A 16,686-nucleotide genomic window follows, 5' to 3' on the forward strand; every position below is an offset into this window, starting at 1 on the left:
AAAATAATATGTAAGAGCATGCTTCTATGTCTGGCTGCATAGCGTACAGTAGACATAATAACTGATCACTATTTCCTGTGTCTGGAACAGACATTTGCGCAAATACATCATGGCAGACGCTGCATGCTGGATACTTTGAACTTCAACATGGGCTTTCAAAGCTTTTAAAAACATTACTGAAAGTCTGAATAAGCAGAACTCACACAGAGTGACGAAGCCGATGGTGTCAAGGACAGTACACTGTGCGTTTCAGCAAAGCAACCATTCGGAATTGACATATCAGGATTTCAGGATCCTCTTATCACACAGCAAATCACTCGAAATGTCTTCTCACATCTTCTAGAAAAACTCCGAATTTGACATCTTGGCTTTCGTGTTTAATTTATGAGTCAATAAATTCACAATAACCAGAAATAATTAAACCATTAGTGCAGCTTTATAGAGGCTATCAGCACTGCTCTTTTTTTTCCATCCTTTAACTGATGGTTGGGAGGCTAGCTAGCAGCGAGTTTAATACGGAAATAAAACAGAATTTAAAATTCAGCGTTTTTCAGGCTGAGCAATGGTGCGGCATCTCACCGACTGACAAAACCTTTTATTATGAGTCAAACTTTCAAGAGCGGTCTTATAGCCACCAACAATACATTAACTATACATTTTTAACACGTTTGAAATAAAGGAGCAAAAATGTATATTTAAAATTGATATTGTTAAAAACTATTATTCTAATTAACTGTATATTCAGTCTAAAATTGTTTGTAAAGCAAGTTATTAGTTATCAGTTTGTCAAGCCGTACTTCATATCTACTGATTCAGTGACAGGCCCGAATAAAAAATACTTAAGTTTGGAATTTCCTTCATTAATATAGCACATTTAAAACATCCACAACAATGACCAAAGTGCTTCATAAAAAAAAAAATCCATAATAAATTTTACTTCCGGAATAACAAGCTAATTTTAATACATATACAAGTATTGTTTGTATTTAATTATTTTTATTAAGCCAAAATTGTTGAGGCCTGACTGAAATACATAAATATTACTTGTGGAATAACAAACAAGCTGTGCTTTTAACAAGTAGGACGGCTGCACCGCACTATCCTTCTTCCTCATTGTCATTCATTATTCTTTCCACAGTTTCCTGCGTTGCACTGTAAATGCCAATCAATAAGTAACCAATCCACCTTCACTTCGAGAGGCCATTTGTCAGTCAGGGTTGTCTGTCACCAGCCACAGTAATCATATTTCTCCTCCTTTTTTGTACTTTTCTCATTTGCTGTTTCCTCAGAAAGGCTGGGGTGATTTAATGGATTGTGAAGTGGGCATGTTCCAGCAGCTAGGCTGTGGCGGTTCTTGTTGCATGCAGAATGAATGTCGGCGATGCCCCGCCGTATACTGCACGCATAGACCGGCTCTGATTCATCGCAGACCTCCTGCGGATAACCGCCGTATCGTTCGCACAGCCTCCGGAGGTACAGATACAGCCGCTTCGCTCGCTCTAAGGCCCAATCTAGACTCATTATCTGAGATGCTCGAGCCAAATAGAAGCCGGTAGCTTTAATGGACAGGATACCAAATGTTTACTGCAGCACTGGCCTATTTGTAAGGGTATCATTTACAATTGCTGTCTCTCTGTATCTCCTTAAACAGACTAGAAGCGTGAGTCACTGTGGCATTATGTTACGATATGATGCATAGCACCTCTCTTTCTAAATCAAGCTCCGGCTGCGCTGCAGTCATCGGAAGCATTGTGTGGGGCAGTTAAACATGCAAAGTAAGGCCTCCGGGGCATCCTGCGCTGTGAGACTGAAAGCAAAGCCTTGATTGTACTAACTGGGTTACTGTAAGTTTCACAATCAGGTAATCTGTTGCTATATTTAATGTAATTCCATAGCAATTCAGGTCTTGGCTACGGTCTTTCGGGAACTTGCCGATTCTTCCCAGAGGCAGGACACTTAAGCGGTCATGGAGCAGCTCTGGGGCAAATGAGGGCTAATTGATTCACTCAAGGGCAAAACGTCAAGAGCGAAACATGTAATTCAACCTGAATCTCTTTGTTCATGGGGTTTCTACTGAGCTAGAACAGATACTGTCAAATAGAAATCGACTGGTGTCATAAAAATAGTGTTTGTATATAAATCATACAGATCAAAATCAAAATAGTGTAAAAATAAATAAATAAATAGCTGTTATATATCTTTTTCGATGGTTTGAAACTATTTTTTTTAATCCAGTCTCCACGGCCATTATTCTTATATGCTCATTTGGTGCTCAAAAAACATCATTAGAAATGCCAAAAAACATTTGTTATGCTTAATATTTTGTGAAAACTAAATAAATAAATGTCTGTTCAAATCTGTTCAACTGAATGCATCCTTTCTATTAAATGACTTGCTTTTGATAGTCAGTCAAAGTTCCTAAATGTGAGCATGAGCATTGTTTTTTTACATTTAAACAAACTGCATCATTTTAAGATTAAAGGCTGATTTTAACTCGTCCTCCAACCAATACACCTGTATGGGTCATTTGACCGAATCCCAGAAACACGACCCATTCAGAGAGTATACTGCGAGTGCGCCCCTATCAGCAACAGGACATTTTCATAATAGTGTTTTGAACTCCTTTACTTGCATCATAATTTGGGTTTTGTGTAGCTTAGTTGGTAGCAAATGGGGAAATATGACGATATGTATTTATTTATTAGCAATTTTTTGTAAGGGGTAGGTTAGGTGTGGTTCTTATGAATTACACATAGTAAAACATGCACGATTTACCCTGACACAAGTGTAAAAAGTCCACACATTGCATGTAAATAAACATGCCTTTTGATTGGCAATGACAGTCATACATCATTTTATGATGACAGACGCAATGTGACAATGTCATTATTTTTTTTAAATTAATAATAATAAATTTAAAATTTTCTTTTCAATATTTTAAGCATTGCAAACAGCTAGCACATCTATTATTTTACTTCATCCCTTCACCTTTCTCATTTGATCTACATTAATCTCGTAGGTGACTCATAAAGAAAGTTGAGGAGGTTGCATCTATGCATATTTATTATTGTATGGACACACACACACACACACACACACAAAGCTGTTGAAAACATCTAAAATTACTTTTGAGTCAAAGGTATTTGATTCCACCACCACGTCAATATCCCTGCATTACCTCCAAGCCTAAACCAGGGGGCGCTCTCCACACTTTGAGAGCCACTTGGCCTTAAAAGCAAATGATAAATATTGAAATTAATTTTAAACCTCCTTGGGGCGACAACTGTTTGTATGCACTTTTTCAGTGCAAAAAGGCAAAATTTTGACCACACCTGAAAAAACTGCAACTGCCACTTTCAACTTGAGCTAACCTATAACTTTGTTTGGCATAACCTAATTTTTCAGATTGATTTAGATAAAATGATCTGACCTAAATAAATCCAGTTAAATGAGATGTTACCAAATGAGCATGTTTTTTTAGGTTAGCTGATGTACAACAAGCACGCACACGCACACACACACACACACACACACACTACATATAATGCACCAAAACTGCTTTATAATGCATCCAATGTTTCGAACATCACAGACATCTAACTGCGGCATTTTAGAAAAGGAAAACTATTTTAGGTGATCTCACGGAAATCTGTCAAACACGTTCCAGTCCCAATTACAGCTGATGCTTTTGAAGGTTTTGGTTTTAGAGGGTGCTTTGTGCAAATCCTTCTTTAATTAGTACCTAGTCTCCACCCTAAATAAAATGGCTTCCTGGCGATCTGAAATCCACACCCCATCCTCCCAATCTCATTACTGGTAAATTCTTGGCAATTGCTTGGTGCCATTTGTTTCAAATGTTCAATCGTCCAAGACAAAAGGAAACTCTTCTTGTGGTACCTACGGACCATCTGTCAGCCACGGAAACTTCTAAAAACATTCCACGGGATGAGACAATATTTTAATTACTCCCGTGAGACGGTTTCAAAGACAAGCAGGTTTAAACCAAAACCTGGTATATAACAGAGAGCAGGTGGTGGGGGGTGACTCTTAGTCTTGGATAGGAGAGCTAGCGAAATTGTATTTATACGTGCAGCTATGGCAGCCATGCTTATTTAATAATATTTTGAGATGTGTCTGTGGATCTTGTTAAAACGATACACAATAAAGAAATGTGTGAACATATATATATATATATAAATTGTTACAGGCACGTTTCCCAGAAAGAGTAATGTCATTTCTTTATTTTCTGACTGTTTACGAGGAGCAATAACATTTAATTCTGGGTGTGACCCAGGGGACTTTCTGAGATTATTTATTCTTTAACGTTTCGGCCACGCTAAAACGGAGATGGCTGCCATAAATCTTTCCAAAGCCATCCTCACCTGCTGGTGGATATATTCATGAAGCAGACACATCAACTAGTCTATCATACGCCTTCCCATTAGATATTCATAACCAGCTTCGAGCGGGGTGGGTTTCCAAAACGTCTCTCAAAGTAGCTGTTCCCAGAGACCCTCCAGACGTCATTAGACACCGCAACGACCATCAGGAGGCTTCTGCGGTTGAAAGGCAGTAATTGTTAACACGTGTAAGAAATTAACCATTTTTCTGCGAGCCGTCAAAGCATCAAAAGGCCCTCTACTTAGAGCTTTCAATCTTTGTGAATTGCCGGTTCATTTCAATTTCTTTCACATGCGATCTGAATGCACCGCTAAAATTTGTGGGGTTTCACAGAATCTCGTTTTTCAGGTCAATGAGCAGTGATGCCAAATAAAATCAACCTTAAACCGACAATTGACAAACACCGATGAATTAGCCAGTGTGTTTTATCAGTTGCTCAGTTTTCCTTTCACTCTTCCTCCGGGGCATGCGTTTATGACCTGCGTCTTAGTAAAGCAGGCTGTCATTTTCTGTGAAACTCTTTAAAACTGATGCTGGAGGAAAGCTAATCCTTCTGTAAAAGTGCATAAAATGCCATAATTACTGCAGACAGAACAGAACAACGTGACACTGTGTAATCCCAGCTTTTTAATGTCCCGTTAAGGAGTGTCGGGATTACGAAACAATGAGCTGCCTTCATGGGGGAATATAAAGTATATGCGTGCACGCATGCATGACTGTTAAACGTGGGAGGAAAGTATTCGACAATACAACAAACGCAACCCGGAGCACTTTAGGGATTCATTTCATAACAGAACAATGAGTCTTAAACGCAAGCGCACACACATTTAGCTGAAGTCCTCACCGGAAACGATTAGAAAACAATAAAGCATAAAAAAACCAACAAAAATAAACAAAGAGTTTTAGACGAAACCATTCGCTTTCAAGTAGATTTTTTGGCTGATGATAGCGCCTGGATCGGTTTCAGCACGTCAGCAACAAATGAAAAGCAAAAATGTTCTCAAAAAGTCCAGTTGACGGCTTCAGCACTCCATATTAAACGCGGTATTTCTCACTATGACCCAATTAGTTTGCACAGGTTTTCCGGTTCCTGGAGGAGCACTGCCGGAGCCATCCGAAATGACCATCAGCAGACAGAAACACACTCCATGAGGGTGGCATGAGAAAGTCTGTAACCAGGCGGTTTTGGGTCACCAAAAGCATATTATGGAAGTCAATGGTGACCCAAAACAGCAAGGTTGACAAATGTTTATCAAAATATCTTCATTTGTGTTCGGCAAAACAAATTAATTCATACAGGTCTGGAACTACTTGATGGTGAATAAATGATGACTGAATTTTCATTTTTGGGTGAGCTATTCCTTTACCATGTCCGATATCTGATTGGACTCTTGTTAATGTATTTTGCCCCGCCCCCAAACGTGACATTCGATTATCAGTCGACTACCGGCAAGATTCGAAAATTACGATTTGAATATGAAAATCCTTGACACTGCTAATACACACACACACACACACACACACACACACACCTATATAAAAATATTACTTTCAAATAGGAGTAAAATGAAATATTTGAGTTAATTCATCACTTAATAAAGGTCAGATGAATGGCATTTTCCAAAAAATGGTAAAAGAAGAAATGCAATTATTTCTATTGTTTGCATCATGGCTTCCAATTTTTCCAAAGCATGCTTTAATTTAGTAATTAAGTTATCTGAAATGAGTCTAGTAGTGGAGGTGAGTAGGAGGAAGTACAAAAAGTTTCATGTGAACTTTTTTTTCTGGAAGTTGTTCTGGAAGTTTGCCATTCTGCCTGAGTATGAGCAAAAAAGAAATTAGATAAGGGCAAAAGAATGAAAAAAAAGAAGAAGTGGGGACTTACAGGGGGCTGGAGATATGAGAACATCAAAGAAATCACCTTCCTTTTTCTTGCTGTTTTTCTCATTTCTCTTTACGTCTCTGTCTGTCACACCTCTGTATCTACAGGCCAGAGGAAACAATAGTGCTGCAATAAGCGTTACTTTTACTAAAGAGACTCAAGAATATAAAAAAGGGGGGAAAAAAACACTTACTCTCTTCACTGTAGTCAAGAAAGAACCTGGAAGCTACAGCTCTGCAGAAAGCTCAGCTCAAGGGAGAAACATACAACATCCAGTTGAACTGTGGATAAAATCTCACTTTGTTTTCAGCATCATCGACTAAATCGCATCTCTCTCTCTCAGCCAGACGTCTTACTACTTTAGGTAAAACCAGGTTAACGACTGCAGTGTGAATCGTTGTGAAAGCATCGACTGGGTGTTCAAACCGATGCAAAAGGTTATACTACTTTAAACACCCGCTGAATCAACTTGTCCATCCCCCAAAAAACAAACGAACAAAAAAAGCTAAAGATGCGTATGAAAATTGGAGAATAAATGATCCTACCATCCAAGCGAAGTGTGCGATCAAAAATCAGGCTACAGCATACCCAAAAGAAATCGAATGGAGAAGCCAACGAACTGCCTATCATTTTTTTCACCATTGAATTGATAGCATTTTCCATCAATCCACCCCCAATTTAACCTGTGATTGTAACCTTGAGCAAAGCACCTTGCCCCGGGTTGCTCCAGTGGGACCGTCCCAGTATTACCTGTGGATCACATTGGGTGAAACTGTACAGTAAATGACTAATTGCTTGGAAAAACTCGCTGAGTATCGCTGAGAAGATATTAAATTTGAATGAAAACATAACAATGCGCTTGTTGTGACACCTTGTTCACCGCAGTAATTAGGATGCTTCTCATTACATGCAGGATGGAAATGAAAGCTCACATAGTTTACCAGCCATGACTAATGTTAGATTTAACCCTCTGTTGCATGCATGCTAAAGTGGACAGATCATTTTTTAATGAGGATGCATCTAAGACAGCAAGACTTTAACGCTTGCAAATAATTCTGTGACTGTCCACTTAATGTATTTTAGGTATTACTATAGTTTCTGTAATTAAGAACAAACTTTCTACTGCCTCTAAACTGTCAGACACAAATGAGATATATATATATATAGTAGACATATTTTGATATAAAATAATTGTACTCCAAAAAGGCCAAACAACACATTGCTTGAATATATTATATATTTAGTTATTCTGAATGCACACACATAAAACCATAAAACCTAAAATTTATGAAATATGTAATTTAAATTGTAATACATACATACACACTCAAAGGTTAGAAAATAATGCACAACCGAGGTGGTTAAGCACTATAAATATTTATAAAATACATTAAAATTAGAATCATGATCGGAATTTTTTATTCTTTGTTTTATATATAATACACACACACACACACACACACTATTAGACTATAGAATGCTTGAATTTGTGAAATATTTTTAGGCAGGTACAAATGCCCTTATCACTTTGCCAAATGATTTCAAATGAATGTGAAACCCTTAAAAATCTGAAATTGTAATGTTCTCGTTCTGTCAAAACATTAAAAGAACGGGCTATTCTTTTCTGTCTGATTTAATCATTTCTGCGCCAGGGAGTTAAACACTTCTTCACCTTATTTGGCCTTTTGTGTTGATCTACAGCAGCGAACGCTTCAGGTATCAGTCAATGGCTTTCTCACTCGTTACCAGCGAGGTGTTGGTCATTTCCCACCTGGGGTGGACGGCCCTGCGAGGCAATCATATCAAAGTAACCTTACGTCCCTACAAGTTTCAACATCCCCACCTCAAAGAACACGTCTTTGACAACTACTCTGACATCTGCCACGGGAACAGGCAGTCTGTAATCTTAAACGGGTAGACCACGGGTAGACCTGGATATACACTTCTTTTTTTTTTTTTTTTCAGCATTTGCATGATAAACACCGTTTATTGGACAGGAAGCTGGCGCATTAAGAGCAGATGCGGCCTTGCGCTTTCTCCTCTGTCACTCTTCGCTGCCAAACGGACACAAATCTCAGTCTAACGTTTGATATAAATGCACTTTGGCATTTCCGAGGCTTCCGGTTGAGTGTTCACAAGAGTAAACTGCAAAGGGATGAAACGAGATTTAATGAGATTTGGAGTGTTCGGATCTCGCTAACCCTCCTGCCATCTGCTTCCCCTGAACGCAGGCCTGCCGAACCCATATGACAGCGCTGGACAAATACAAGCGCTAATGCTCTTTTAATGAGTTGTGCCATGTGAACACACGTACTGACTGTAAACACAGACTCGCGTGCTTACAGTTGGCGCGCGTGATTAAGAGTACTGCGCGATGTGTACATCGACCTCTGCGGATGTACACACACGAACACGAGCGACAAATGGGTGGCATCAATATGGCAGTTCGTGCACTCGAAAACTTGTGTAATTGACTTAGGTTTTAATTACTGGGTTTCAGATGGCCAGCCGCAGACCTTTTACTGACCTTCTGATAAATATAGAGTAAAAATGATTCTAATCTAATCAGCTCTAATCTGATTGGTTGACCTGAGAGTCGTGGAGCTGTCAGTCTGACAGAGATGAACATTGTTTCTCAGCTTCGACAATTAGCACTTCAAACTAAGCTTGGGTGTGAATCTTGATATTCTGCTATTATTATCTTAATACCAGTTCCTAAAATCCCAAGATCTTTCTTCAACTGAGGTAACTCTAACTTTCTTTGCTACTGCAAAACAACAAAAAAAGTGTGGTTGTAGTTCAAACTGAATGAGTGTTTACCACAAAATAATGAAAGAAAAATAACTTTTATTGTAGTTGTCCTCGCAAACGGCTCACATAAACATACAAATGGCCCCATATACCCACATAAAAAATATTATAGTAATTTATGGTATGTTTTTGAACCATACTACAGTAAAGTACTTACATTTTTCGTGGTAATACTATAGTTGCTGTGGTAATATAATAAATATACTAGCTCAAATTACTTTTTACTTTACTTATTACTAGTTTTCTACAACTATATGGCATATTATACTATAATAAACTACAGTTTACTGTAGTAAAAACTAAAGTATACTATTAGAGTTTATCAGTTTGCTATAGTTAGTATGCTGTAGCAACCATTAAAAAAAACTTTGTAAATACTATATAGTATAATACACTTGCATGGTTGAAAAAGACTGTTGTATTTACTATAAAAATAGCATTTTTTTCTAATGCATGAACAAATTTATCTTCTCGGTTAATCAAAAATATACAACACATCCAGCGTAACCCGATTCTGGTTCTATGCCAAATTACTCTATAAGTTCATAAGTTTCCTCATTTTTTTATTCAGAGCCTTTCTATACTGTTACATAACTGAGGTGAACTTTACTTTTTAGGTATTTCTTTAAATAAGCATACTATGAATCATAAACCGAATCAAACTCTAATTGAGAGCGAGTAAAGCATAAATCATCGTAAATCATAAATCCCCAAAGAAATATTCACTGGCGTTGGAAAGGTCTGCGAAATTCGTGGCATTTGAGATTTAATAATTAGTATGATTTTGCTTTTTAAGGAACTTAAACAGCGAGCAAACTAGATATTCTCAAGCATATCTGTCTACTTTTCTCATATTTGTTCCCACAAACCACAAGCTCACAGATTTCCCATTTAGCAACAGAGCTGCTATTGATTTTTACTGAACGGCATTAAAACTAATTCCATCTAAATGCATTCAGCGCTCACAATTACATACAAAATAAAACAAGCATTGCTGATCCTCCGTTCACATCACACTCTTTGAGCTGATTGCAACATATGATCACGAAGGGACTAGTCTTCATTAAAACCCCTCCAGAACTCAACAATGACTCTCTGTACAGACCTCTGTTCGTGCCAGTCTCACAGTTTGATGGGAAGCAAACATGGCAGTAGATGATTTCTCCCCCTCAAGTCATTCTGATGTGTCCAATCTCCAGATGACATATTGATAAGGGGATGAATAACAAGACTGAAAATCTCTAAATTCGTCCAATTTCACTCTGACACCAGCTGCTGAGAGGGCTGTGCACCGTAGACTCATTGGATATGGAAATTAATAAGGAATAATCGGGCATGACAGATCAGAAATTTACCATCGGACCAATTAAAGCCAAATCGGTCTGACACACTCTCACCTCCTGATTAGCAGAGGAAGGAGCCGCATTACTGGTGATTCAGAAGAGGGCATTTGGCACATCTGGAGCTGCTCTGGCAAGAGAAAAAGAGAGATGGTGGGATCTGTGAAAGTGGAGCGACTCAAATAAGGTGATCAGGGTGGGTGCAAAAAGTTGGGTCCGAACTTCGACGAACAGTGACATCTATGGAAATAATAAGCATTTTTTCAAAGCTCGGTCATAGTGAATATAAGTTAGTGTGTTATTCTTCCCTTTCCATTTAACCCTTGTACTGTGCTGAAAACACCTCTTTTGATGTTCGCAGTCAAAAATTACTAGCTTTTTAGAAATTGCTTGTCAACCTCTTTTTTACACTGTATTTGACCAAATCTGGGATTCAATCATTCTGCTGACTTTTCTTTGACTTGGCGTAGGTTTTGTATTTCTTTTCGGAGCCGACTTGTCACAGGCCTCAATGAACGGAGCTCGCTCGTCTTTTTAAAGTGCAAAAAGCATTATTTTGCGGATCATTTTGGCAATCTTCCCCCAAAAACTGAAGTGCATTTAAGAATAAATATGTGCTAATAATATAGCATTTCCAATATTTTTTGTAGGCCAGTGGAACACCACGTGTAACGAGGTAAGGGGGGGACATTTTTGTTTTATTTAATGTATTTTTTAAATTTAACATTAAATATAAAAGCTCTGTAATAAATTCATCCACATGTTTGTTCTTTAAACTGTAAGAACGCTTTATGATTTGTAACATGTGAGAAATGCAAGCAACACAAACTAATCTGATCATTTCAGATTTTAGCATATTCATTCAGACATGCCTCGCAGACTTTTTCTTGAGGCTCGTGGCTTGTTCGATAAAGCATTTGAAAAACACGTCAAAGAAAAACATATTGGGATGCAGTACATGTTGTGTGTGTAGTGTGCCGGGTCTGCAGTAAACACTATTTTTTTGATATAATACAGCGAAACCGTTTCGCCAGCTTCCTCCCTCTCCATGTTTTGTTACACTGTTGCATAATTTTAATGCTGGTTCCATTTAAGCAAATTGTTTTCCAGTTCAATTGGGCTTGTGTATGTGTGTGTTCGCACACACACGCACGTGATACAGCTGGAGCCATACTGCTCCAGGACCATTATCCAGAGAAAATGAAACACCTCTAGACCGCCTGAGACCGTGAACACTTCCCCAAACCCCCACGCTGCTGAGAGAGACAGAGAAAGCGGGGGAGAAAGAAAAAGATTTCCCTCTGAAATAAGAGAAAAACTGGTATATCTCAAAGCTAAAACCCAAAATAGAAGAACAAATATGGTAGAATATCAAAATTCGGAGAATCAGACCAGAGCCGCTGTACTTTTAGACACGTTTTGGAGACCAAAGTAGCTCTAAGTCTCCCAAAGCACAATCATGGACTGCCTACTGACCGTCTGATGCGTACCCAACACTTTTTAAAACTAGCAAGTTCTATTCTAATTGGCTGGCTGAAAGTTTGTGGCAAAAATAGTGGTACTGTGGCAAGTAAACAGAATATTCTCAATCCCTCCTGTACTGTATATATTTAGCTATTTGTCATACAATACGGGACGAAATTCCATTTTTACAGTGTTATGCATGCTTTGTTGCACCCAGGTCTGTTATTATAATATCTTCAAATTGAACGGATGTAGGGCATAGTTTTACGCGAACTTTAAATGCATATAGATTTTGGATTTATTTAGTATAATCTTCATTGATTTATTTAAATGAAATGCAAATGTAAAAGGCTTACTGCTTGTACGTATCCTGTCTGTGCTCCGGTGTCACAGTTTTCTATCAAAGACAGTTCAGCTTTTGACATGCAATTACACACCAGTCTGCCCAACAGAAAAGAGTGACACCAACACACAACAAGGTTACAGGAAAAGCCAAGCTGCAATGCTGCAGTTCTCTGTGCTTGTCTATAGGACTGTCGAATTTGGCTAAAATTGTGCGATTATTATTATCATATGGCTAAATATTATTATATTGTTGCTATTGTTATTGTACAGAATTATTAAAAATGTAATATACTTAAAAATATAATAGTAATAATAATAATAAAGGATGTCGTTTATTTAACAATGCTACTTTTTAAAATGTTCTGACAAAAGTAGGATTTTTTTATTATATAAAAACAGGTTTGCAGTGTAGGACTGCACAATATGGTCAAAAATTATATACATATACATACACACACACACACACACACATATATATATATATATATATATATATATATATATATATATATATATATTTTTTTTTTTTTTTTTTTTTAAAAATTTTTATTTCCAAAAATCATGTTTTTTATTGTTATGTTTTTATTGCGTAAGCTAGTTTTTTAGTTATTTTTTAACATACTGCGGTTTGATTAAGATTAATTGGCATGCACGTTAACCGAGCCGCCGTGTGATGCTGCTTTCGATTTTATTTTCGAAATAATCACGCACTTCCGTGAGACCGTGGCTAAAATAAAAACCAGGCAGGTTTCCTGAGCCAGGTGCGAAATCTGCACATCTAACAGCTTAAGATGTCTCTTTTTTTTTCTGCGCGAGATGCAGAGCGGTCGCGCCAAAGCCTTTTTTTTATCATTTTAACCCTGACTAATAAATGAATATTCCAGAGTCCCGTGAACAGACGTTTCATCTGATGCCATTTGAATGCCATTTCCTGGTGGCCCTGATGACTTTGGCAGGCCAGATAGATGCAGGCACGTGGGCACGCGGGTCCCTACCGGATGTGTTTATCAGATTCTCACAAAGGCCTCTGGGGCAGGCTGCCATGCCGCTGACGCTGACATGTGGATGCGAGCCCGCTAAGTGAGATGGATGGGATCGGCACCCGCTCAAACAAAAGTCTCACTCTCCTGCACACACATGCGCGGACAGACGCGCACCTCCCAGCCTGTCACACACACTTCACCATGTCATCTATCTCATGCTTATCCAGCCTCAACACACACACGTAGCAGCGCAGATACGGCCTTGTGTCCTGGTCAAAGAATTCCAAATGACTTCTGTTTTTTTTTTTCTTTTTTTCCCCCCACCATCTCTTTCTCTGATTATTTTTTGCAGTCGACGTCTGTGCAGACCGGCCCTGTCACTTAACCTTTATTTCTCTCTCTCTCCGTCATTCTCTGGAAAAATAAAGACAGAGGAGGGAAATGACATATCCACTCTGAGCGCCGAAGCTCTCTTTATCGCTCTCTCTCTCTCTCTCGCCGACAGACAGTCAAATCGTTCACGCTAAGACACTGGGTCAGATGAAACAGGGGTGTCTTTCTGTAATGCACAAAAGAGACATTTATTGTAATGGGTCAAAACTCATTTTTCAGTTCAAGGTACAGGTTACGGCTTATTCCCAAAATGACATTTATCCGAACACCATCAGGCCCTTCAGCGTGACAGGTCTCTATTAGCCTTAAATAATGCGTCGCATATAAATGCTAATTATGCAACAGCTGCTTCTGCTCTTTGAATTTGATTGGTTTGCATCCACTTGTCTGTGTTCGCTCAGGACAGGTTAGTCTGTGCGTTTTTTTCTCCCAGCAGTTCCATCGTTACGCCAGTAGGTGGCGACTGGTGACCTGATCTTTATGAGTTAGCAATTCAGTCACTCGGTGGAAAAGCGCTGATAATGACCGCATGGCAGCATCCGAAAATCGCATACTCTGTATGTGCGTCTTTCGAATAACGAAAAAGGCGTGTTATATTTAATGCAAATGCAAATAGTACGAATTCATTATTTAGCGGAATTCTTTGTCTGCTGATGAACCAAAACTAAACAAAGTAAGCAGTAATGTTACGTCTAATACTAAGAGGTTTCCGACTTGTTTATCGAAATGCTATATAACTCACAACCGTTGCTGTCGGTCAGATCGTTATTCAGAGCAACAACAAGCATGACTAATTAAATAACAATAGTTGAATATTAATTATAAAAAAATACGGAACCGGAGAAAACAGAAAATGCATTTTTTTCCATATTAATTCAATTGCTTATTTTTGTTTATTAAAACCAAAGCTTTGCAGTTTAACAAATTGCTGTGGGAAAAGTCATCTTTATTAATGATGTTGTTACAACACTGTGGCCAGAAGTAATAGTCTCATACATTTCCTGCTAAATTAGGAGATTTTGGAAAGAGAAGGTTTGAAAAAAGAAAGGCTTGTTACATAAATCACGAACTTAATGAGCCGGTGTTAGATTCAAACGAAACGAGGACTTGTGTATTTCATCTGCGAATGGTACAGAAGATGCATTTGAGGAGAGCCTCCTAACTGCGGTAATCAGAGTCATGAGTCAGTGAGTTATGAACTACAGGGAAGGATAAATAATTATGGTATTTACATATTACGGGCTGTATGATAAAAAAAAGCGAGCCTAATGCAGAATGTGATTACACTTGATGGCTCGTGTCATTAACTTCGACATCACGATATACGGATGCAGGATAACATCGTAGAACATCTCTCAGCGTCCTTGTGTGATTTTGACCACGCTGCCATTAACCGAACAGCGTTAAAAATGTGAATTCCCTGCGATTCGGTTTCACGAGATTACGGTAAGTGATAAAGCGTGCCGTTAAACGAACGAGCGCAGGGTGCATTTGGCTTCGGAGTTGGTAACAAAGTCTTCCAGCGCTTCCATTAACAAGCAATGCAAATAATATCAAGCAAAGCAACAACAAATCTTTACACGGCCCGTAAAAGGGATCAATAAATTGTGCTTCCATAAAAACTAAACTGGCTATTGCTTTCCAAGAATCCATCAGTTTAATATATCACAAAATGGCCACTATATAGGTGATACTTTATGCGCATTTGCACGTCAAAGGTATGCGATGTACACAATTATGCTTGTATTCGTTAGCACTGCTGAAAAAAAGCTAGGCATAGAGCGAAAAAAGAAGCGGTTCACAGAGCTTCTAGTGACCTAAATTCAGTTAATGAGTATTATGTTTGCAAAACACACACTTAAAGAAATTATGCAATCGTTAGGATGTGTGTTATTGATAGAATACAGCGATACTCTGTGCACAATAAAACTTGTCTTAAAAGGGGGAAAAAACTCCAATAAACTTTCTCAGCAACAGTGTTAGAGTTTTTAACAGATTTGGCCTCTGCATTATTTTTTGCACACCAATGTGATATTCATTTTTAGCTGTAACACTCCCATGGTAGTTGGCCTGTGTAGCGGTCTTTCTCAAGATCCCAATTACTGTATGTAAGAATTCTCTCCATTTTAGCCTGGCCACATACTGCACGGCTAGAATCAGACTGTGCTGAGTGGCTAATGACAAGTTTGTTTGCAGGCCATTCATTTTGCTAAGATAGCAGTTAGATGTGACAGAAAAAAGACTGAATGCGACCGGCGCTCTAAAATGGAAATGGGAAGATGGAAATCCACCACACTTAAAAATAAAGCATTTAAAAAAAAAAAAAATCGCTTTACCTCGAAATATAAACTAAAAAGCCTTTTTGATATATTTATTTATATTATACGTTGTAGCGTACTAGACGTATGTACCTCATTTTGGATCAAGACATACTCAGGATTCCATTTCTTGAATTTAACTGAATTGAGGTAGCAAACAGGATGCACACCTGCAGTTTAAATTCAGAATTCAAATGGAGTACAAAACCAAGAAATTCGTATAACTGTATAGGAAAAGTTCAAAGATGGAGTTCTCGTGAGATCACAAAATATTCAATACGCCTTAGGTTTGTTGTTTGTTTGTTTATTTTCCATAATTCTACCGGATAATCGTGCTGTAAATACCAATTTACTGTGTGCGCACAACTGTGTCACCCTTTCTGTAAAGAGGGAGGTTTCATTCTTCAACGAGGTCCAATAAAACCATTGCGGCACAGCCGTAAAACAACCTATTTCCAAAGAAACAGCTATGAAAAGGGGGCCATAACCAGTCCATCCGTCACATTCGCAGTCAGTCATGAATTACTTGGAGAAATAAATTGTACAAAGGAAACAACAGCACGATATTAAAAAGATCTATGCGTTATTGTCATTATTCTCAATCTAAAGTATTGTGGTGGTGATGATGATGCCGGCTGACCCGCTATTCCTGTTTTATAACTCACCGATACTCACTCTGACGTGTAAAACTGAGCCAAAGAGTCTTCATTAATAAATTCATGTTGTATTTACCTGATGAATCCAACCAT

The sequence above is a fragment of the Puntigrus tetrazona genome, chromosome 5 (genome assembly GCF_018831695.1).
Source record: "Puntigrus tetrazona isolate hp1 chromosome 5, ASM1883169v1, whole genome shotgun sequence".
Taxonomy (NCBI): Eukaryota; Metazoa; Chordata; class Actinopteri; order Cypriniformes; family Cyprinidae; genus Puntigrus; species Puntigrus tetrazona.